Source organism: Rhinopithecus roxellana, chromosome 10 (assembly GCF_007565055.1).
Source record: "Rhinopithecus roxellana isolate Shanxi Qingling chromosome 10, ASM756505v1, whole genome shotgun sequence".
Classification (NCBI taxonomy): Eukaryota; Metazoa; Chordata; class Mammalia; order Primates; family Cercopithecidae; genus Rhinopithecus; species Rhinopithecus roxellana.
This window is the reverse complement of record NC_044558.1, coordinates 13649520-13672200: the sequence shown is the minus strand read 5'-3', so window position 1 is coordinate 13672200 and position 22681 is coordinate 13649520. Positions and strand designations below refer to the sequence as shown.

General features: G+C 41.8%; 1 protein-coding gene across 1 annotated transcript in view; it reads left to right on the top strand.

The window, feature by feature from the left end:
• Nucleotides 1-386: 386 nt before the first annotated feature.
• Nucleotides 387-22681, top strand: part of GPR19 (G protein-coupled receptor 19) — a 44329-nt gene continuing 22034 nt past the window's right edge. The window contains exons 1-3 of the mRNA XM_010371007.2: nucleotides 387-497; nucleotides 1045-1097; nucleotides 19442-19598. The gene's annotated coding sequence lies outside the window, so the exon portion shown is untranslated. The remainder of the gene's footprint in view (nucleotides 498-1044; nucleotides 1098-19441; nucleotides 19599-22681) is intronic.

Sequence of the window (22681 nt, the reverse complement as noted above, 5' to 3'; positions counted from 1 at the left end):
ATAAACTGGCTGACTTTCTCTATTTTTACTTTAAAAAAAAATTTGTTTCTGAAGAACTAGTTGTGCGACCTCCCAGGCCTCGCAGAGATCTTCGTGGAATTCCTCGGCCCCAGAGAAATGCCGCTAGCCTGTCGGTTAGTTATATTAGCCTAATTTTTTATCTTGACCTTTTTCATTTGACTGCAGCACTAATCCTAATCCATTGGTGCAGCAAAAAGAAAAAAAAAAAAGGGCGGGCGGAATCTCAACGCCACGGAAAACCTTTCTACTGGCCGGCGTTCCCCAAACCACGCGAGATCTGCCTGAGGAGAAGCGCGACCTCGGGAGGGCACGTTTGCGCATGCGTCTGGCTCTTCATTTTTAGCGCGCAAAAGTTTCAAAACTTTCCGCTTAGTGGGAGGCGGCGCCCTTGGGAATTGTCCGTCGCGTTGATCTGATGGATTCAAGTACAGAACACCACGTTCTATGAGATTTTCCTGGCAAAAGTCCACAAGCTTGTGTGGTCCTCCCTACTTTCCGTTTTTATATTGGCCGTGAACTCTGTGAGGGGAGGTTTCAGCGAATCAAGTAGTAAAGGAGTGGTAGCGAGAGAGCCGATCAATGAGGTTGTAGAATAAGACAGAAATCTGAAGGGCCGAAGGTTTTATTTATTTTTTGGCTGGTGACCAAGAGGATATGAGTGTGAGCTAAGGTAATACCGTGGGAAGGAAAAGATGGGAAGATTTGAGAGGTAAATGAAGGCAGTAGCTCTATAGCCTACCTGGGAGGCCAGACGAAAGAAGTTGACAGTAGAGGATATTTTTCTTAAAAGAGTGTGAACTTGTGCATGTTTATAAACAGTCAGAAGTGGCATGCATTTAGTACATGGTGTATATAAGGTGGAAATTGGGACGCCCCAAATGGAATGGAATGAGGAAGATTCTAAAAGCCATAGTCCTGAACACAGGCCGAGGTGGAACTGGGAAGAACAGTCGCGGTAACAGAAGTCAGGGATTTGGGAACTGTCTCGAGGGATCTGACTAATCTGATCTCTTTTTGTCTCAGGATATATGGGACACCTGCACAGGCATTAGATTTGGCCCCGCAACATCTTAAAGGTACCACCCAACACCTGAAGCATCTGCCTCCTTCCGATGGAACCTCCTGGCCCTTCCCACCTCTCACCAGCTTTACCCTTTAGCCGGAATGAAATGTGGATTTCATGGAATGAAATGGTGGCATTTAGCTACCACATTACTCAGATGTGTCACTGACACCTTACAAAAGTACATACTTCTAGCCTCTAGCCTCCCAGTTCACTAGATATTAGAGTCCATCTTGATATTGGCAGCAATTCTATGCCACTTAGCTAGTATATTTTGATTCTTTGTATACTATCTGGAGTACAAGGCAGAGGAATGCTGATGGAATACGTAATTTTACTCCAACAAAGGAATGGCTGATAGGTAAACAATATCACTTCATCTGTAAGAAAAGCTAAATATGGAAAGTCACAGGATTGAAGCTAGCAGTGATGGAGAAGGATCCCGGTGTGAATATATAGAATGGAAGTACTTCAGTAAAGAGCCAGGCATGGTAGTCACTTGCCAAGAAAGTGACTTCATTTCATTTTGGCAGCCTACAGTATATCCTGGCAGCTGCGCTGTATGTGTAAAGTGCATAGGAAGATGCTGCAGGAAAAATCCATGGAGGCAATGGAATAGGATTTCAGGGTTGAAGCCTGGGTGTCTTGTTTTAGGGAGTGGGATCATCCAGCTCTGAGAAGCATGACATCTCGATATGACATCATATAAAGTGTGTACAATTGGGAATCAGACCTGGGTTTTGACTTTAGGGTCTGCCAATCTCTATTTGTAAAATAAGAATAATAGTGCCTGTGCCATAGGATTATTGTAATGACAAAACAAGGTAGCATAGGACTTAGTATATAGTACATGCCACCTACCAATTGAATTGTGGATGCTCTATGCATCCTAGGTCCGTCTGTATTTAGGGAACTTTAAGACAGGTACTCTACCATGCCCGCACATTAGAATCACCTTGGGAGCTTAAAAAAATCCTAATGCCCTGGCTTTACCCTAGACCAATTAAATCAGAATCTCTGTGAGTGGAGCCCAGACATCAGTATTTTCTTAAAACCCTCCATTTTGCAACTAAGATAGAGAGCCACTGCTTTAAGAGTTCCCTCTAGGGGCAGGCACAGTGGCTTACGCCTGTAATCCCAGCACTTTGGGAGGCCGAGGCGGGCGGATCTGAGGTCAGGAGTTCGAGACCAGCCTGGCCAACATGGTGAAACCCTGTCTCTACTAAAAATACAAAAATTAGCTGGGTGTGGTGGCATGCGCCTGTCATCCCAGCTACTCAGGAGGCTGAGGCAGGAGAATTGCTTAAACCCAGGAGGTGGAGGTTGCAGTCAGCTGGGATGGTGCCACTGCACTCCAGCCTAGGCAATAGAGCAAGACTCCATTTTGGAAAACAAACAAACAAAAAAACAGTTCCCTCTAGAAGGAGAAAATATATTAAACCTGTGGCGTAAGATCTCTTGATCTGGATGGTTGTATATTTGAACAATTTCTGGAGGAATAAAGTTTAGAACTTGAGACAGGCAGATAAGTAGGGCATCATGAGCTCTATTCAGGAGGGAGGCCACTGTGATAAGAATGGGGTTGACATACTAATTTGGGAAAGGTCATTGATAAAGCCATTAGTATAATTGCCAGAGATACACAGGATTAGCTGTAGAGATAGAAGAGTTTCAGTCTCCCAAGCTGGTCTTTTGATCCAGCACAGGCAACAGAGATAATGATGTCTTTATTGCATTACACTTAGTGAATCTTCGGCCATCAGCAGGGCTGATGGCAGTAGTGGGTTGGGGTGGACCTTTACAACCTGCAATCCTCATTGGTTGGGGAGGGTATCAAGGCATGATTGAAATGTGGGTGTTCTTTTCCAACGAGAGGCTGCTATGCATGGGAATGCATGTGCAGCAGGGCATTGATAATGAAGCTTTTTCCTGTAGCCCGTCAGGGTTGATGTGGCTGCTCTGACCACACAAGTGGTTTTGTTATTATTAACAGGTGAGAAAGGTGAGGTTCAAACCTGTTTTTGTAGCCTTTCAGGGAACAGAGAATCACTTGGAATAGGAGAAGTGGCATGGTCAGGAATTTCAGCTTCTAAGAGATAAGTTACTTGCTAGTAGGGCAATTCTGGTTTCTAGGTTTATAAATAATTCAGAAGTTGAAATCACCGTACTACTTTAGTTATTGAATATAAGACAAAAAAGGTAGTGATAATGGCCAAGAATATCTTTTGCCATGTGAAGTTACCTGTCTTTAGTTGGGTTCCTTTTCTTGAAAAGCAGGCACACATGAATGACAGAGAGTCTTCCTGGGACAGATAGGAATGCTGGACAGATTGGTCTCTGTCTTTAAAGGTTTCTATGAGTTAGAGTGAGCCAGGACTAGAACCAAAGACAAGTAATGCTTCAGTTTCTTAACGGCTATTTCAGCTGCTGGAGGCCAGTAGTACTTTTGCTCAGAAAGCAAAGGAGAAAGGGGCTAAGTCCAGTTGGAAAAAAAAATCTATAGTTAGGTCTTTTGTGCTTTGTGGATATCAAATACCTATTGAACCTTGTTCAGAAACTTTCATGTACCAGTATGGGGTTCTGGTTCTATAAATGAGGGTATCCAGTCCATCTTTCTTTCTGCCTCTTTTTGGGATGCAAGAAATTAAATTTCTGTCAGGTGCAGTAGCTCACCCCTGTAATCCCAGCACTTTGGAAGATCAAAGCAGGAGGATCACTTGAGCTCAGGAGTTCAAGACCAGACCAGTCTGGGCAACATGGCAAAACCCCACCATTAACCTGGCTAATGTTACTGAAAAAAAAAAAAAAAAAAAAAAGACAAGAGAAGCCAGCAGCAAGTCATCACTGGACCTAACCAAGATGACCACCCAAAAAGAGGAGTAGACTTCAGCAGGGAAAAGCTAAAGGTCTTTCTGGAGTTAGGTAAGTGGCCAGCTAGTCAAAGGAGATATAGTTGAAAAGTTCATAGAAGTAGAGTTTTGTCCCCCCAAACCCACATAAGTGCCCATGAGATAAGGAATCAGTTTTTAATACCTGTGAGGTACAGGGAAACTGATGGCAGCTCACGATAGTACCAACAAAGTAAGACGTATTGCTCATCCTCCTCTCAAACGCTGGAGGGATCAGAAACTAGGAGGGGTAAGATCTAAGGAAACAAGTCAGGAAAAAAGAGAAGTGGCCACACTCTTTTGCTAAATCTAGGCTTCCCTATCTACAGAAGGTACAAACTGAGAGAAAGGAGAAATGCCTAAACTAAGTCAGGTGCCAACTTTTGACTGTTATACAGGACTGGATATTTTAGTTATTAATACCTCTTAACTAAAAGTGACCAGAAAAAGTAACGGGACCACCCAAGTTTTAATTCAGGGATAAGAGAAGAACCAACCTTGCAACCAAACACCCTTGAAGGGTGTTTTCAAAGGGACAGTGGAAAATACAAATTAAGTGGTTTTAGGTTAATCTCAAAAGTCATTCTTATTCAATGTGCTGGTACACTGTTGCTGAGCACCTACTTTGCTGTTTTAGATCCTAGAGGTATAAAGATGAATTGGATGACATCCGCCCTACAAGAATCTATGAAAGTCAATGCAATATGATATATGCAATTATATAAGTAGTATATGTGAATATTAAAGTACTATAGCAAAAAGGAAAATATAAGTAACTTATTTTGGAAGGATACAGAGTGGGAGAGAAATAGAATTATAGATAAGCTAAAACCCAGCAGGGTTTGAAAAGAGGAGTAGATGTTCACAAGGAGGACAAGGCAGAGAAACTGTGACAAGTCTAAGCCACAGAGGCAGTACATGCAGTGTGAAGGGCATGCTTGTTCAGCAGGTGATTCAAATGGAGGTGAAATGGAGGTCATAGGGGTTGGGGAGTTTAGACCAGAGTTATTGGTAGGCTCATTCTGGAAAGTTAATGAAATTTTAGAAACAGATACAGCAAGATACCAGTCATTTCATCTATCAGTCGTTCTTCCCTCTGTTTGCCCTTGCCTTTTATAAAATTGACCAACAAGCCTTTTTAGAGAGTGCTGAGAAGGTAGTATGGGAACTCTTCTCCATCCCGTTCTCCCAGCTGGTTGGATCTGGCTCTGTATCTGAGTTAGGCTGGGTCAAACAGATTCTGCCTCCTAAGAATTTAGAGTCAGAACATTGAGAGACTGGGTCACTCTGACAGGAGCATTGAATTTATAAGGACATATGAATTTCAGATCCAAGGCCACCATTCAGGGGGCAGCCATTTTGGGGCCAGTAATACAATAAGGGACAAGCAGAACTAGTTGATCTCAAGAGAAGCTGGTGAATGCAGCTAATGAAGAGACAGAGAGAACTGGAGGCAGTAGGCTATATGGTCTCCTAGAGAAAGAGAGTCACTAACTACTTGGGTCTTACCACTTTCAGGACCTTTGTTTCAGTCCAGTCTAAAGTCTGGCTGCCATTTTTGGTTCTTGAGTTCCCTGCACTTCCTCTGAGTCATAATAAATCCATCTCAATCTAAGGGGATTTCTTTTTCTTCTTAGACAATGGTGTTATGTGCCTAATTATGTTCTCCCCTTCTTAATGTTCTATGTCATAATAAAACCATGTATCTTCCACATTAGGGATACACATGTATAGCAAAGACACTTATTTAACTCACTACAGATAACTCATGAAAATGTAGATTCTTTATTTTGTCTAGAGTTTAATCCATTACTGCATAACAAAATTCCCCACAGTTTAGTACATTGAAAGAATAATATCAAATCTAACAGAGCTTAAAAAAGAAAGCAAGCAAACAAAAACATTATGTCATAGTTTCTGTGGATCAGGAATTTAGGAGCAGCTTAACTAGGCCATCTGGCTTCAGGTCTCTCATAAAGCTGTAGTTGAGATATTGGCTAGGGGTACGGTCACTTGACTAGGGCTGGAGAATCTCCTTCCAAGGCAGCTCACTCACAAGGTTGGCTAGTTGGTGCTGGTTGGTGAGAAGCCTCGATTTGCTATGTGTGGGCCTCTTCACAAGGCAGCTTAGTTTCCTTATGACGTGGTAACTGGCTTGCCCAGAATAAGTAATCCAAGAAGCTGTGAGCCAGGTAGAAACTGTCACAAAATCACTTCTGTCACATTCTATTTATTAGAAAGAAGTAACTAAGTCTAGCCCACATTCAAGTGGAGGTGGATCTAGGTTTCACATCTAAAAGCTAATGTGGCAGCCAGACCTTAGATGCATTCTTTTGAAGGCATATCAAAGAATTTGTGGATGTATTTTAAAACCACCACAACCTGTTAGGTTACAGAAAATAAACAAACCCAAAGTGTCTAATCCTATTTCAAATATAGTTCAATTTCATTCAGGTCCTTTAGATAGTATTAGTCTTCTATGGATGAAATGTTTCATCTTTCATAATACCTCCCAAAGAGGTCCTGTCATTTTTTCTGAAGATGACGTTCATTTGTTTGGGGGGAAGTGGGGGTATAATTACATATCCTTGTGGCACTGATGAGAAAGAGGGTACCTTCTGGCTTCATTCTGGACCTAGAGTATGCACTGAGGTACTTTCAGGTTTCCAGGATGACACCCTGATGTAGTTTGAATATATGTCCCTGCCAAATATCATGTTGAATTGTAATCCCCGGTACTGGAAGTGGGGCCTAGTGAGAGGTGTTAGGGTCATGGGGCAGATCCCTCGTGTCTTGGTGCCATTCTCACTATAGTGAGTGAATTCTCTCAAGATCTGCTGTGTAAGTGTGTGGCACCACCCCCAACTCTCTCTCTTGATCCTGCTTTCGCCATGTGACATGCAAGTTTCTCTTTTACTTTCCGCCATAAGTAAAAGCTCCCTGAGGCCTCCCCAGAAGCTGAGCTGATGTGGGCACCATGCCTCCTATACAGTCTGCAAAACTGTACAATTAAACCTCTTTACACATTACCCAATTTCAGGTATTTCTTCAAAGCAATGCAAGAACAACCTAATACATACCCCTTGTCTGCCTGATCCCTGGAGAACATGTTGTCCTGTGATGCTGAAGCCTGTAGCTGGTGAACTCATGGCCCATCTTTGGATTCAGAAAAATCTCCCAGGGAGTATTGGCCACCTGCCCTGGCAGACTCAGTACCCCTGGCCCCTGCTGTGGGGTTACCTTGCCTTGGTTGTGGCAGGCCTACTGGCTGTTAGTTCAGCATTATTGGGGACCGTGCCGGGGGTGGTGGAGAATGAACAGACACAAGAGACAAAGACAAACAGAGAACATGGCGGCTGCGCCTAGAGCCTCCGCCTCACTTTATTTATACTCCATAAATCCCACGTCAGCAAAAATAACACAATGCAAAACAAACTTTCTGCACCCAGATATAACCTTCTGCTTAGTTCTTTGTCTCTAAGTTCTTTCTTATTTTGTCTGCCTTCTTGGCACCTACTAGAGTTCATTAAAAGTTCAACTAGAGATACTGTCCTTGACTACTGGAGTTCATTGAAAGTGCAACTAGCTAGAGATACTGTCCTTGAGCCTTATCTATTCTTAGCATATTATTTTCAATGGCCCCTGCATTTCCCCCTTTTTGTTTTGCCTCAATCCTAGAAAGGTAGCCCATACTTGTTCCTGTGTTTTCCTTTGTTTTTGGATGTGACGGAGGGAGCATCGGATCACCATGAGAAGTAAACCCAATCCGAGCGCCCAAAGCAAGATACTTCCAGAGATGGTAGAAATCCACGTTTTCATCTGGGTCCATGGGTTAAGGGCAGCAAAACTTTGACCCAGCTCCTGCAAGGTAGCGGCCCTGGACAATACATGGAATTGTTGTCGAAATGCTTCGGAAATGTTTTGAGTGAGTTCTTGGATGTCCAAACTAATATTTTTATGGCCTATTAATAATCTTCGGATTTCGGTCCAATTCCGAGAAACATTAAAAGGCACAGGTGTTACGCAAAATTGAGTGGAGTTCCAATCACATTGCAATGTTATTCGAGTACTGAGGACAGTGAGCTGATCTCCAAGCCACGTTAAGGCTTGCTCCACGTTGTCCAATCTTTCAGCGAGTTGAGAGTCAATGTTTCGTTGTTGAAGCCACAACCGATGAGATTGCTCATGCCATTGGTGCACAAATTCAGCATTTTGTATGCTTTGATGTAGAGCAAGTCCTGCCACGGCTGCAGTGGAGGTGATGGCGACAAGGCCCATTACCGAGGCGACTATAAGTCCAAGGGCACGACAGGTCCGGTGGAGGGAAGTCCAAATATAAGTTTCAAGAGGTGATGACCCCCACGGTCGCATAAGGTTGACAGGTAGCCAAATTTCCTTGCGAGCCCTGAGGATATAAATATCCCCAGTAAAGTTGTGCCACCAGGAATGCTTGAGGCAAGACAAAAATGTACACGTATCTGTACAATTAACAATTCCCGTATCATTATCCCATGTTAAATTCCCCGCTAACAATAGATAAGGCTTTCGGACACAAGCAATAGTATATTGGGAGATATTCCGATGTAATTGAATATGAAAGGGGTTATTCGGGTTAGAAAGATTAAGGGACATATTCCCCACAAAAGTACTAATGGCATCACCTGCAGCTAATAACTTCCAAAGATGACTTTGTACTTGTAAAGAGTATCTAAGATGAGGCATAGGTGGCGACAAGCCTCCTTCACGCCATACCAAAGTTTCATTACCGTCAGCAGCAATACTTTTATTTACCCGGTGCCATTTCAAAGGTATGTGACTAAATTTTGTTTGAAAATCACCGTGCACACGCCAATCAATTACTTGCAGTCCATTATATTCTAATAAAATCTGGGGCTTAGTTCCCTGACAATGTTGCCACTCCAATACCTCAATATTAGGGGAAACCTCTGGAATAGGACAAAAAGGTAAGGAACTAGGAATAGTCTCATTAATATATACAGTATGATTATAATGAAAACTTCTAGTTACAATAGTAACAGTATTGGCAGCCACATGGCTATGATTATAGCGAACAGCCCAAGCTTCATGTGATTTCTGGAGACAATGAGGACTATTTCCCATGCAAATCAGAAGTCCTTCCACTCCAAATTGGTATGTGCTGTTTATTATTCCCGTTTCCCGTTCTGTGTTGTCCTTGTCCATATAGGGGGACGGCATCCAAGTAGTGTCATTGGTGAAAACCTTAACTTCCGCCTCCCCCCAGGCGACTCCCTGATACAAGGGTGGAAAGGGAATGTAAGTCCAATATTCATACAAAGCCTCACTAAGGGAAATAAGTCCCCCGCTGAGGCACATCCAACAAAGGAAGAGATGCATGCTGAGTCCAGTTTTCTTTTCAACAGGGTTTCAATCGCCTTGTAGGAAACCACTGAGGTCCGCTCCCTGTAAGGACAAGAGCATAGCCCCGTCCCTGTTTTAGAACTTGCCCCTGAGCATACTTACCTTCTTCATTAGGATACCAAACCTTTAAATTGTCGGCGGGGACTATCGCCGAGGGAGGTGAGGAAAGATGAGTTACGGCAGCGGAGTCCTGCAATTGTCTCCATTGATTCAAAAAATTTAAGGTAAACAAAACCTTTAAAATCTGATTTCTGGGGGACTAATTTCCCCCTTTTTGTTTTAGCAGTTGAGTTTTTAAGGTTAAATTTGCACGCTCAATGATGGCTTGACCTTGACTGTTGCCCGGGATACCGGTGAGATGTTGAATATTGTATTGCTGTAAGAAAACTTGTAACTTACGAGAAACATAGGCAGGGGCATTATCAATTTTAAGTATTAGAGGAATGCCCATGATGGCGAAACAAGCTAAGAGATGAGTAATAACAGAATCAGCTTTTTCAGATGGCAAAGGATTTGCCCATTGAAAATGAGAGAAAGTATCAATGGTATGATGAACATACTTTAATCGTCCAAAAGAAGGGACGTGTGTGACGTCCATTTGCCAAATCTGATTAACTTGAGTACCTTGCGGATTAACCCCAGGAAGGAAAGATGGAATGCTCAAAGGAGCACAAGAAGGACAAGCTCGAATAAGAGAACGAGCTTGTTTACGAGTTAAATGAAATCGTCGTTGAAGGCCAGAACTATTAGTGTGATGTAGAGCATGTTCTTGTTCTGTAGCCTGTAGGTGGCCGATTAAAAGCGAATCAAGTGGCCGGGTGCGGTGGCTCAAGCCTGTAATCCCAGCACTTTGGGAGGCCGAGACGGGCGGATCACGAGGTCAGGAGATCGAGACCATCCTGGCGAACACGGTGAAACCCCGTCTCTACTAAAAAAATACAAAAAAAAACTAGCCGGGAGAGGTGGCGGGCACCTGTAATCCCAGCTACTCGGGAGGCTGAGGCAGGAGAATGGCGTAAACCCGGGAGGTGGAGCTTGCAGTGAGCTGAGATCTGGCCACTGCACTCCAGCCTGGGCGACAGAGCGAGACTCCATCTCAAAAAAAAATAAAAATAAAAAATAAATAAATAAATAAATAAATAAATAAATAAATAAAAATAAAAGCGAATCAATCTGAGCATTACCATGAACTAACGGTCCAGGAAGTTGAGAATGAGAACGAAGATGAGTGATGAATAAAGGAGCTCGACGTTGGCTCAAAGTAGAGGACAACAAAGAAAAGAGTTTTTGAAGAGAAGAAGTAGCACAAAGAGGTAGAGTGGTTTGAGAAATATAAGAAGTAACATACACGGCGTATTGAGAATCACTAACAATGTTACAACTGGTGGAAGGGAAATCAAGTAAGACCATGAGAATAGCAAACAGTTCTCCCTGTTGCACCAAGGGATAAGGATAAACTGTAACTCGAGATTGATGAACACTCCAATATCCAGCTTTACCATTGTTACTAGCATCAGTAAAAAAGGTAGGGCCTTGAACAGGAAATAAAGATATTGGTGAGAAAGGCAACACAGAATGCTATCTAAAAAATGAAAAGATCAGAGACTTAGGATATTGGGTAGAAAATTGTCCGACAAATGAGGCACAAGCAACTTGCCAAGAATCAGAAATGGCCAGAAGATAAGTAATCTGACTATGAGTGAATTGAGAGATAATGAAGGAAGGATCTCCTCCCCAGAGTTGTCGACAGCGATGCTGTCCTTTGATGATCAATTCAGCTAAACGATCGATATAAGTAGTCAAGCGTTTAGATGTTTTGTTGGATAAAAAAATCCATTCTAACGGCCGATTTGTTAGATGAATCATACCTGTAGGAGAATGTAAAGTATGAAATAAACAAAAGGAAAGGGGAACGTCGGGAAGGATATAATGTAGATGGGTCTTTTGAAGTTGTTCTTCTACAAGCTGGAGTTCCTGTAAAGCCAAAGGAGTTAAATGACGTGAGCTGTCCAAGTGACTGTCTCCTTCTAGAATAGAAAAAAGATGTTGTAACTGATACATTGGTATTCCTAAAACAGGATGCATCCAATTAATATCTCCTAAAAGCTTTTGAAAGTCATTTAATGTTTTTAAATGATCGCGTCGAATTTGAATCTTTTGGGGTCGAATATTTCACGCTCCCAAGGTATAACCTAAATATTGAATAGGAAAATCTATTTGAATTTTTTTGGGGGCAATATTAAGTGAGTATAAAGAGAGCTGCGTTTGTAAGGATGTAAAAGCATCTTGCTGCTCTTTTTTGGTGGGTGTGGCAAGAAGAATGTCATCCATATAATGATATAAAAGAACAGAAGGATGACATTTTCGAACAGGATTCAGAGCTCGATGGACAAATTCTTGACACAAGGTAGGGCTGTTTAACATACCTTGAGGTAAAACCTTTCACTGATATCGAGAAAGTGGCTGAGAATTATTAAAAACAGGGACAGAGAAGGCAAAACGCTCACAATCTTTTTGATCCAAAGGAATAGAAAAAAAAATCTTTTAAATCAATAACCATAAGTAACCAATCTTGAGGAATCATAGAAGGGTTAGGAAGGCCAGGTTGTAAGGATCCCATGGGTTGAATACATGCATTAATAGCACGAAGATCTGTCAATAGTCTCCATTTACCGTTTTTTTTCTTAATTACAAAGACGGGAATTCCATGGAGAAGTACTAGGTTCTATATGACCTAGGGATAATTGTTCCTGAACTAAGTTTTCCAAGGCCTCAAGCTTCTCACGTGTTAAAGGCCACTGTTCAACCCATACAGGAATATTAGTTTTCCATGTCAAGGGAAGGGCTTGAGGCTGCTGAACAGTGGCTATATGTTTAAAGATTTTTCAAGGGGATTGTAGCCCATGCGGAACATCATATTCTTGGCAGAATTAGAGACATGAGGAATAGAAACAAAAGCTCCAAATTGTTGCAATAAATCTCACCCCCATAAATTTAGGGTAATAGGAACAATATAAAACTGAACTTGGGCCATTTGACCATCCGGCCTTCGATAATTTAAGGATTGAGAACTTTGGTACACTTCAGAGGCGGAACCTAATCCTGTAAGAGAAACAGCAACAGGCTGTTTAGGCCACTGCAAAGGCCATTGATCAGAGGCAATAATGGAAACATCAGCTCCAGTGTCGACCAAGCCCTGAAAAATTTGTCCCTCTACTTCGAGGGGAAACAAAGGTTTTTGTTGAGTTACTAAAGTTTCCCAAAAAATATGTTTACCCGTGCTTCCAAAACCTCCGGTTCTTTCTTGCCTCCGTGAAGGAAACTGAAAATAGGGTAGTACAAGGAGTTGTGCAATTCGCTGCCCCTCTTTCAGGGAAATAGGTTTATGAGCCTGAGCCATAATTTGAATTTCCCCTTTATAATCAGAATCTATAACACCCAAATGAACTTGTAAACCCTGTAAAATGCTGCTACTGCGTCTTATAAGCAATCCAACAGTATGTGGAGGTAATGGCCCAAAAACACCTGTAGCCAATTTAACAACTCCCATTTCTGGGGTGAGTTCAACAGCCTGTAAAATCGCCACATCAGCAGCAGTGCTACCGGAAGTAGCAGAGAAAAGCTGAGCTAATGAAAATTGGGGGTTAACATTGGCTGACTGACCTGCTGATGCTGGACCCCTGAGCTGACTGGAAATTGCAAATGAAGAGGGCTTGTATTGTTGTTGGGGCCCCAAGCTGAAGGGCCCCTCTGCAAGTTTCCCGATCCGGAGGTGAGAGAATTACCATTTTTGTCCACTTTAGAGTGACATTCAGTAGTCCAGTGTCCCCCTTGGCCGCAACAACGACAGGGCTCAGTAGGAAGCTTTTTAAATTCTACTTTGGAGGAGTCACTCCTATTAGATAACTTATGGCACTCCTTTTTAAAATGACCGGTCTTTCCACATTGGAAGCAAACTTCCTTTTTTCCCATGAATGCCTTAGATAAAGCTCCAGCAAACAACTGAGCGTTGTAGGCAGCCCCTCTCACTCCTGCACAGGCTGTAATAAAATCTTCTATTTGTAAGTTTCCAGCAGCCTTTAGAGGACGCAACAACCTCTGACATTCCTGATTAGCATTCTCAAAAGCTAGTGTGGTTACCAGGATTTGGCCTGCAGCCCCACTACCCACAGTCTTTATTACAGCATCTTGGAGCCGAGCCACAAAGTCAGGATAAGGTTCGTTTGCGCCCTGCAAAATCTTAACAAAAGACAAGGCAGTTTTTCCTGATGGTTCTACTTTACACCAAGCCTTTAAAAAAAGTGCTTTAACTCGTGATAATGCCACGTCCTCAAGTCCAGATTGAGCCGCTACAGTAGCAAACTGACCAGTGCCTGTTAATTGCTCCTCTGTTGGTCCTGGAGGATTTCTAGCGGCATTGCGGCGGGCCTGCTCTTTGGCATCTTCCAGCCACCAACTGCGTAGCTAAAGCCCCTGAGAGCGGTCCAAAACAGCCTTCCACAAAGTCTCCCAATCAAGAGGCAAAAACAAATTCTCAGAGGAGAAAGAATCTAGAAGCCCCATGACAAAAGGAGATTGAGGGCCATAATTAGCAACAGCTGCCTTCATTTCTTTAAGAAATTTAAATTGAAGAACATTATACTGCACATTTATACCCCCTTGAGGAAATTGGTCATTAGGACCAAAAGGTTGCCTAATAATGGGGAACAATTGTAGAGCATCCTCATCCTCTTGAGAATCCAATACCTTAATTACAGCTTTAGCAGTAGAAGCGGGAACAGCAAAAACCGTGCCTGAACGAGGCAGCATTTCCATCGGCGGTGGTGGTGGTGGAAAACTATCCTCCTCCTCCGCCTTAGGTACTGATGGGGGTGGATGAACCACGGGAAAAGTAAAAACAGGAGTGGGTGGAGGAGAAGGTTGAGGGGGAGATAACTGCAATTGTAAAATTTGTTGTAACAATTGAACAACCGGCTGAAGCTCCTTTTGAATTTCTGATTCCTTTTCATGAGACACATTATCACACAAAGGACCTTCTCCTTCAGTTACAGAATTATCTAAAGGAGGGGAAATGGCTATTGGAGACTTCAAAGACTCCTCATCCCCGCCTTCCCCCTTTTCAGAGTCTGTCTCTAAGAGCTCCAAAGCCTGAGTAATAGAGGCACAAAGGGCCCACAAAGGTGCTGACATTACATTGCCGCGCTGATGCGCTTGACGAAGGGTCTTAACAACCTGTTGCCACTCTCGCTTATTTAATTGTACTTCAGTTTGATATTGAAACCAAGAGCAATGTTGTTCCACATGAGCAAACAATTTCCACAAAGTTCTCTCTTTTGCATCAACCCCAATAGAAAGTAAAAGCCCTTGTAATAATCTTAAATATTCTGAGGCCAAGGAACTGGAATTCCCCATAATGAAAGCTTAAGAAGGTTCCCCTTAACAATTCCTGGGTTTTACCCGCTCCTAGGGGGTTCCCCTTCTTGTTCCCCACTACTCACCCTGTGCACCCTGCTCGCTGCGCCACTTATTGGGGACCGTGCTGGGGGTGGTGGAGAATGAACAGACACAAGAGACAAAGACAGAGAACATGGCGGCCGCGCCTAGAGCCTCCGCCTCACTTTATTTATACTCCATAAATCCCACGTCAGCAAAAATAACACAATGCAAAACAAACTTTCTGCACCCAGATGTAACCTTCTACTTAGTTCCTTGTCTCTAAGCTCTTTCTTATTTTGTCTGCCTTCTTGGCGCCTACTAGAGTTCATTAAAAGTTCAACTAGAGATACTGTCCTTGACTACTGGAGTTCACTGAAAGTGCAACTAGCTAGAGATACTGTCCTTGAGCCTTATCTATTCTTAGCATATTATTTTCAATGGCCCCTGCAAGCATCCTTCAAGGGAACAGAAAGGCTTGGAATCATTGATTGTCATATCTCTGTCTGACCATGCTATTGTGGACTTGGCCTGAACAGCCATAGAAATGCAAGGAATGAGGTATGAGGGACTTGGGCAGTTGTCTCAAAAAGGGAGTCAAGGCAGAAGTCCCTTACCCTGAGCACTGCTCTCAACATGGAGGTAACTCACTGTGGTAGGCAGCCTTTTATCTCATGATTTGACTTTTTGATGAGTCTAAGTCTTGTAGGCTATTCTGCATTCTCAATTTGGCTGATTATTTCCTCATAATATCTTATAACTTGTTTCTCCAACCCTTGCCTTTTTATTAAAAAAAAAAAAAACCTCAACATTATATGTATAGATTTGATTATATTCAGGTTAAACATTTTTAGAAAGAATACTTCAGTAACATTGAGTAGGTTACATCATTTCATGTTAGGCACGTAATTTCAGCTTATCTCACTATTAGTAACACGAAATTTGGTCACTTGGTAAGATGATGACCCCCCCCCCATCACTCCATTGAAAAAGGACAACACAACCCTTTGCACTTTGTAAGCTGCAAAGAACCTGTTCAACAACTTTTCATCTTATGCTTTGAACACCTTTTGTGATCTTTTCCTGAGTCAGTTATTTCACTGGGGGTTGCAAAAATGGTGTTCTAACTGTAGTAGTCTGTATTTATTAACTAGCATTTTTCTGTAAAGAAGAACTTTCTTTTTTTAAGAGACAGAGTCTAGCTCTGTCTCCCAGGCTAGAGTGCAGTGGCATCATCAGAGCTCACTGAAGCCTCAACCTTCTGGGTGCAAGCGATCCTCCCACCTCAGCCTTCTGTGTTGCTGGGAACAAAGGCACATGCCACTGTGCCCGGTAAGAGCATCTTTTAAGAAAACCATTTTAATGAATTTCTCAGTGGACCACTGGGTAGTGGTTTGTTTCCAATTTTGTTGAAAGCACTTGGAAAGCTCCTGATTTTTAAAAGGATTTGTTACCCAGTTATTGGAGCTATTCACTTTCTCAATACTATCCCCAGTATTTTCAGTTATTCCTATGTTTGGTCCCCAGGAGGTTTTAAAATTCAGGCAATACAGGATTTGAAGTAAAGGTGGAAGAGAGGTTCGGCAATCTATGGTAAGATGGAAGAAAAGCTAAGTGGAAACCAAAAACGAGCATGGCATCCCGACTGCACCAGTTCTCAGAAAAGCTGTTTTAGAATGTATACTTGTAGAAGTTGAGGATCTAGAAATTAGTTCCCATAAAACTCTGCATGCTTTGGGACTTCTTGGAAAGTTTTTGCATGAAGCCAGAGGTCTATAGTACAGAACACTGAGCAAAGTCTTCCAGGTTTGGTTGATGACAAGCTAAGGACAGAAATAAAGGAATTTAGAACTGGCTTTCAAAACAATAGCCTGGATTTCAAGCCTATTGTATTGTTGCTATTTTGAATTTCAGAAGCCAAATATTAATTTCTTTTTTTCAATTCCTTTTGTAACATCTAAACAGTGCCAAAACCCTATCTCCAGGGCAAATGGATTCCCCAGGCAGATGAGAAAAAGATCACATTACTCATGTTCAGAATATTACCCCAGGTGCACAAGTATTGTGGAATTTTGTGCGTTCGGATAGAAGACAACTGTTTCCTTATCTTCTTCCAATGTCAGGAGTAAGTTTGGTGATTATAACTTTGGCAATATCTTTTAAGCAGAATTAGTATATTATGTAACATGTTTTATGACCATCCTTAACAAAATTTTGGGTTATGGCTCCTTACAAAATGATTTTAAATATCATTAAGCTGTAATATATACATGCAGTCATCCTGGAAGGAATAAATACATTGGCCATTTTTTTGGTCTCAAATAATTTAAAACAATCTTTGTGATTTCTCGTGTCAAGGGGCCATAGTAGTATGTCACAACACATTAAATTGACCAGTTATTTTAGTCTAGTCTATTCATGATGGAGAATAGTACACTATGCCTGCTCTGGAGGCTGAGTCAGTGGTTCCAAATCCTAACTCCCACACTATGCAGCTTTGGGCACATTACTTATCCCCCCAAGCCTCCATTTCTTCATCTGTAAAACAGAAATGCCAGTAATAGTACTCGTCTTGTTGGGTTGATAGGATTAAATGACATAATGTATGTAAATACCTGGCACATGTTAAATATTAGTTGTTTTTATTGTTGTTGTAATTATTCTTGACTAAGAGAGGAGATGATATCCAAGTCACCAGCCTGCTGACTCAAAGAATTTCTTCAATATCTAACTTTCTTGATAAATGAATTTTCTTAAAATGTCAAGTGTTAAAATTAACAGTTGAATTTCTCTGAGTCTTATATAGGAAAACTAGAATTAACCTCACTCCTCCTAAAATGAAAGTAGAAAATACGATGAGGATGTTGATCCAGGAAGAACCTTCAGTTTCTTGAAAATTATACTCCAGCTTCCCTGTGCCACCTCTTTGCTTACAAATTTTTCGTTTTTACACATTGCAAGTCAGCATTCCTCTTTCAAAAAATAAATATTCTGAACTGCCTTGGTTAGGATTCTGAATTAGAAACAATAAGTTATATGCCAGTGTTAGGAGACAAATGTATAGCCAGTTTATATTTCTGACTTGGAGTAGTCCAAATGCTATCCAAGTATTAATAAAATTTGTATTTATTTAAAGTAATTCGGCAACTCACATTTTAAAAATTGTCTTTTCTCCCATAGTGTTATAAAGAATCCACACATTGTTCCTAGTATGGACAATCAGGTGTGGTTATAAAGTATCTCCCAATTAAGGCTGTTAGGACTTAGATAATGGCTTCCCAAAGGTCAGATGTTTTAACCTGAGGAGAAACAGATTTCTTGAGTTCTTTCCACCACCCTGTGATGGCACTTCAGGGTCAATCTGTGAAGCTGGAATTCTCATTCAGTTGCCCCTAACTAGATTTTGAAGGAAAGAAGCAGTGGAGGATGGGGAGAGTAACTATTGCAGTGTCCATACTAATTCCTAGATTCCTTTCAAGATTGAGGACCAAGAGCAATCCAATTTGGCTCTGAGAATGCTAGTTGAAATCCCTCCTCAGCAATTCAGCCCTTTTCCCTCTTCCTTTCTTTAGTCAGCAGGGTCCCATGGTGACCGGTTTTAAAAGAAATCATCCTCTTCAGCAGTTACCTAGCACCATGGCAACGAGGACGTCAGCAAAGCAGGATAGACCCTGCACAAAACAGCTCCAACCAGGCTCCCTCCCTGCCTCTCCACTTCAGCCTTGCCTGAGACCTAGGGATGGGGCTAACAATATCTAGACTTGTATACCCCAGAATTCCTGTGTGTTTCTGTGGTTTTCCCCATAAGCACAGATACTTGGGCATACAGTAAACTATGTTACAGAAATCTCCCTCCCCCCCCACACACAAAAAAATAGATCATATTTAAAGGGTGAGGATGGGTGATGGGATGGGGACAGGGAGGTAGGTATGGGATAGTCTTTTGGGTTTAAGGAAATATAAAAATTATGTTTGTGTTTATAAGGTAACAGTAAACTGATAGTAGGGGAAGTCAGAGCCCTAAACATATGATGTGGTTTATATTTAGGCACAGGACCTCAGGGAAATTTTTAAAAATATTATTATTTACTTGAGAGTGAAATAGACAAATGGCTTTAACAAGCACTGAAGGGGGTGTAATGCTGTCCGTGGTGCTGAACACTCCATTGTCCCACATGTGTGCTAAGGGGGATCCAGAGGGCAGGTTAAGGAACACCTTGCCAGGTCAGGGTACTGACTGTAAGAAAGAAAGAGAGGGGTTGAGGTTAAGAAAGCATCATTTATCTTCCATACTGAGCAACTCTGAATGGTCAGGATAAAATCTTCAGATAGAAAGAAAAAAAAAATAGAGAAGGAAGGAGGTTTGGGTGATTGAATCTTCCCCTTTTCATATGGAGATTTTTGGTCTGAGCCAATCAGGGCAGAGATTTCTGCTGCTTTGCTCCTGAAAGGAAAAGTGGGGGAAGGGAGGGAGAAGATGGCCACATTCTCCCCTTCAGCCACATGATCCATTTCCCATGTGACACATTCCAGAGCCTTGGAAAGGAGAAAGGAGGGGCAACAAGAGAGTGGGGCTGGGGGCGGGAAGATGGTTTAACAGTCTACCCTGCACAGCGTCATCTTGTCTCCCTAACAGGAAGCAGGCTGTGAGCCAAGGGAAAGGCAGAGGACAGAAATGAATGTGTTTCCAGGCTTTCCTGGTGGTTTATGGCATTCTCCAAACTCGTATGCAAGGGCTATTCCTGACCAAGAAGATCTAAGGAGAACGTCTCTGAAATCAAGTCCGGATGAAGGTATGTGATAGGAATCCCTTGGTATTGCGACTGAAATTTGGCTCAGAGGACATAATGCCTTATTTTTCTCCAGGCAATTTAGAGATTTTGTCCTGCCTTAGATGCTGGTTAGAGGCTTTAGGTTTGTTACCAGTCCAGAAAAGATGCCTAGGTAGTTCTGTAAAATGAAAATTTGTCAGAGTATGTGCCTGTTGAAAAATTGAATGGAAATTGTGTATGGTGATAATTAATGAAACAAAGCACTCATTGATGAAAAGGATTTTTTCCCCTTGAATCCTGGAAAGAGGGGAAAAAATTACCAAAACCAACTAGGTTTCAGCATCACTGCAATAAAAACCTGTTTCATCCGTTTTCAGCTGCTTATGCTATGCCCAGAGGTTATTGGCAGTGGCTTGGGGAGCCAAAGTGGGCAGGCATGCTGTTCCTTTGTGCTATGTGATCATCTTCCTTCTGATGTTCCTGGTACCAGGGCTGCTGGTGATTGTTCCCAGCTCTGATTTAGGACAGTAGACGGCCACAGAATTTCACATCTTGTAGAATTGCTAGCCACAAGACCCTAGGGAAGTTCTCAAAGGAATCTATCAAAGTTATAGGCTAAAATAATCAGCCATGAACTCAAATTTTCATGTCTTTGACTATTTTCAGCACAAAGAGAGAGGCCCCTTTAAATTTTATTATGTCTTTATTTAACAAATACTTAAGAAAGTTCTTGCTAATGTGCAAGGCATTCTTCTAAGCACAAACAGTCATTGAATCCTTATAAAAACCCTTTGAGGAAGGTTTTATTACCCACATTTTAGAGATGAAGAAACAGAGGCACAGAGAAGTTAGGGAACTTTCCCAAGGTCACACAGCTAGCAAATAGTAGAAACAGAACTTGGACCTATGAAGCTTGAACCCAAAGCCCATGCTCTTAACCACTGAGCTATGCTGCTTGCCTCCTCATATTATTTCAAATGATGTCAGCAGTCAATTTGGCTTCAAATTTCGTTCAACTGACGCTACTAGAAGATTGAATCAGCTTGCTTTGCTAAAACAGATTGCCAGAGAAATCTATATTTAATCTTAAATTATCCCTGTAGTCACATTCTGTACCCCCAAGTAACCCAGTAAGTAATTGCTGTTCTGTTTCCCTTGTGCTGTATAGATCTCTATAGTAAAATGCTATGTTACTATGGTGACCAATTGATGTCTAAAGAAAAAGAAATCTGGAATTATGTCATGGGTTTTTTTTAAAAATCGAACCTAGAAACACTCTTCCATCCTCAGAACCCGGCAAGGCCAGCCTAAGCATGTTGTCTTTAAAAGCACCTACCTAGTTCTCAAAATAAAATAAATAGATTAAAAACTTCTAAAACTATGTATATAAACTGTAATATCAAACTGACTGGATGTATTGTTTTAAAATGATATTATACCTTAAAATAAGGGAATAGGTTTATTTTGCAAATTATTTTAGGTTTTTAAGGGTAAAAGAGGAGATTTGCTAATAACTTTTTTTAACTGCTAGAAATTTCTGAGATATAGAGATTTCCTTTTTTGATCTGTGTGGATTTCCTTCTGGCCTTTGATAATAAAAGATGACTGATCCGATTGCTATAAGCTATGGAAAAACTAAAAAGTTACTAGTTCCCTTCAGGGTTTCATTGCGCAGTACTTTAAAAAGTAATTGTGTCCTCCACAATATTGAACTTTAGTCTTTTAGCTTAAGCCTTTGATCCCTGCTGAAATCTACGTTTCCCTGGGACAAGTAACACTTTTATGCTATTATAGACACATGAATGAGCTTCTTGAGGGATGGTATCCTTTCCTCTTTGGATTTCTAGCACTTATCACTAGGCCTGATTTATGGTGAGCTCTCAATATACTCTTGTGAATGAGGTCTGAGAAGACTCAAAACAATGACAGTATTCTGCTGGTGCCAATTTGGGAGTCCATGCCTGTTTTATTTTGCATGTATTTATAGGGAGGACAGTGAGGAGACACATGTGTAGTAAGAACTTGGTAACAGTCAAAATTATGTCTGAAGTTTATATAGTTAGACTGGCCCTGGAGCAGCAGCAAATTAGAGTTTAGAAAGTATACATAAATTATTTCCTGGAGATCACCAATCCCCCTGACATTTTTATTTACATTTAGAATGAAGTTCTCCTGATATTTTTATTCATATCTAGATGGAAGCACCCCTAACAGTCTTATTTTCTTCTGATGCTTTGCGTGGTCCCATCTCCAAGTGTTGAAACAGTTCAACTCAGTTTGAGAGTGAATGTCTTGAGAAGTCAACTCCTGCCCCAGGCAATTCTCTCCTAATTCAGTCTGGCTCCCAGTCCTTAGAACTCTGTATAGAAAGCTCACAGGACTGCAGGACTCTTTCCTAGGGAACTCTGGGATCTTGAGGGTCAGTGTGGGTTAGGATCAGACTGCCTTTCCCAAACCATGGCATGAGTGAAGAACATTGTTCTTTATGAAGAAGATTGTCCTGGGGCATTTTGAAAGCTTGGTCAGGATTTAAATTCAAATTAGCAAGATAGTAAGGCTTAAAATAGTCACCCTCCTGATAATATACACAAATATAACCTATGATTTTTCTATCTAATTAAATCATTAAGGGGTTATAGATAAGGTGTGGGTCCTTGAATTCTACCAGCTCATGCTGCTCACCTCAAGCATTACCTGCTGAGCGAGCTGCACAAAAGAGACAACAGCCCTGATGGAAGCACAAACCAGCTGACAAGTGCTACATGCCCCCCACACATGCAGGGCTTCTCAGATAAGCAGGGCTAGCACACACATGAGGCATGGATCTGGAAGCCTAGCTGCGCTTCCTACGCATCCCTCTGGAATCTAAAAGGGGGCAACCTAGTCAACCAGCTAAATGGGAGGATAGAACAGAGGGAGAGAAAGTGGAGAGGTTTCCCCTCGAGGAGAGGCCTTGCCAAATATGATTTCAACCTAGAGGTGAGGGGTGAAAGCAGAAATAAGAAGAGAGACAATGAGCATGGGTGAAGAATATGAGAAAGTGATACCTGAGTCCTGCCTTTCAGACACAACAGCTTGCCTGCAAGTAAACCCTGCCAAATGAG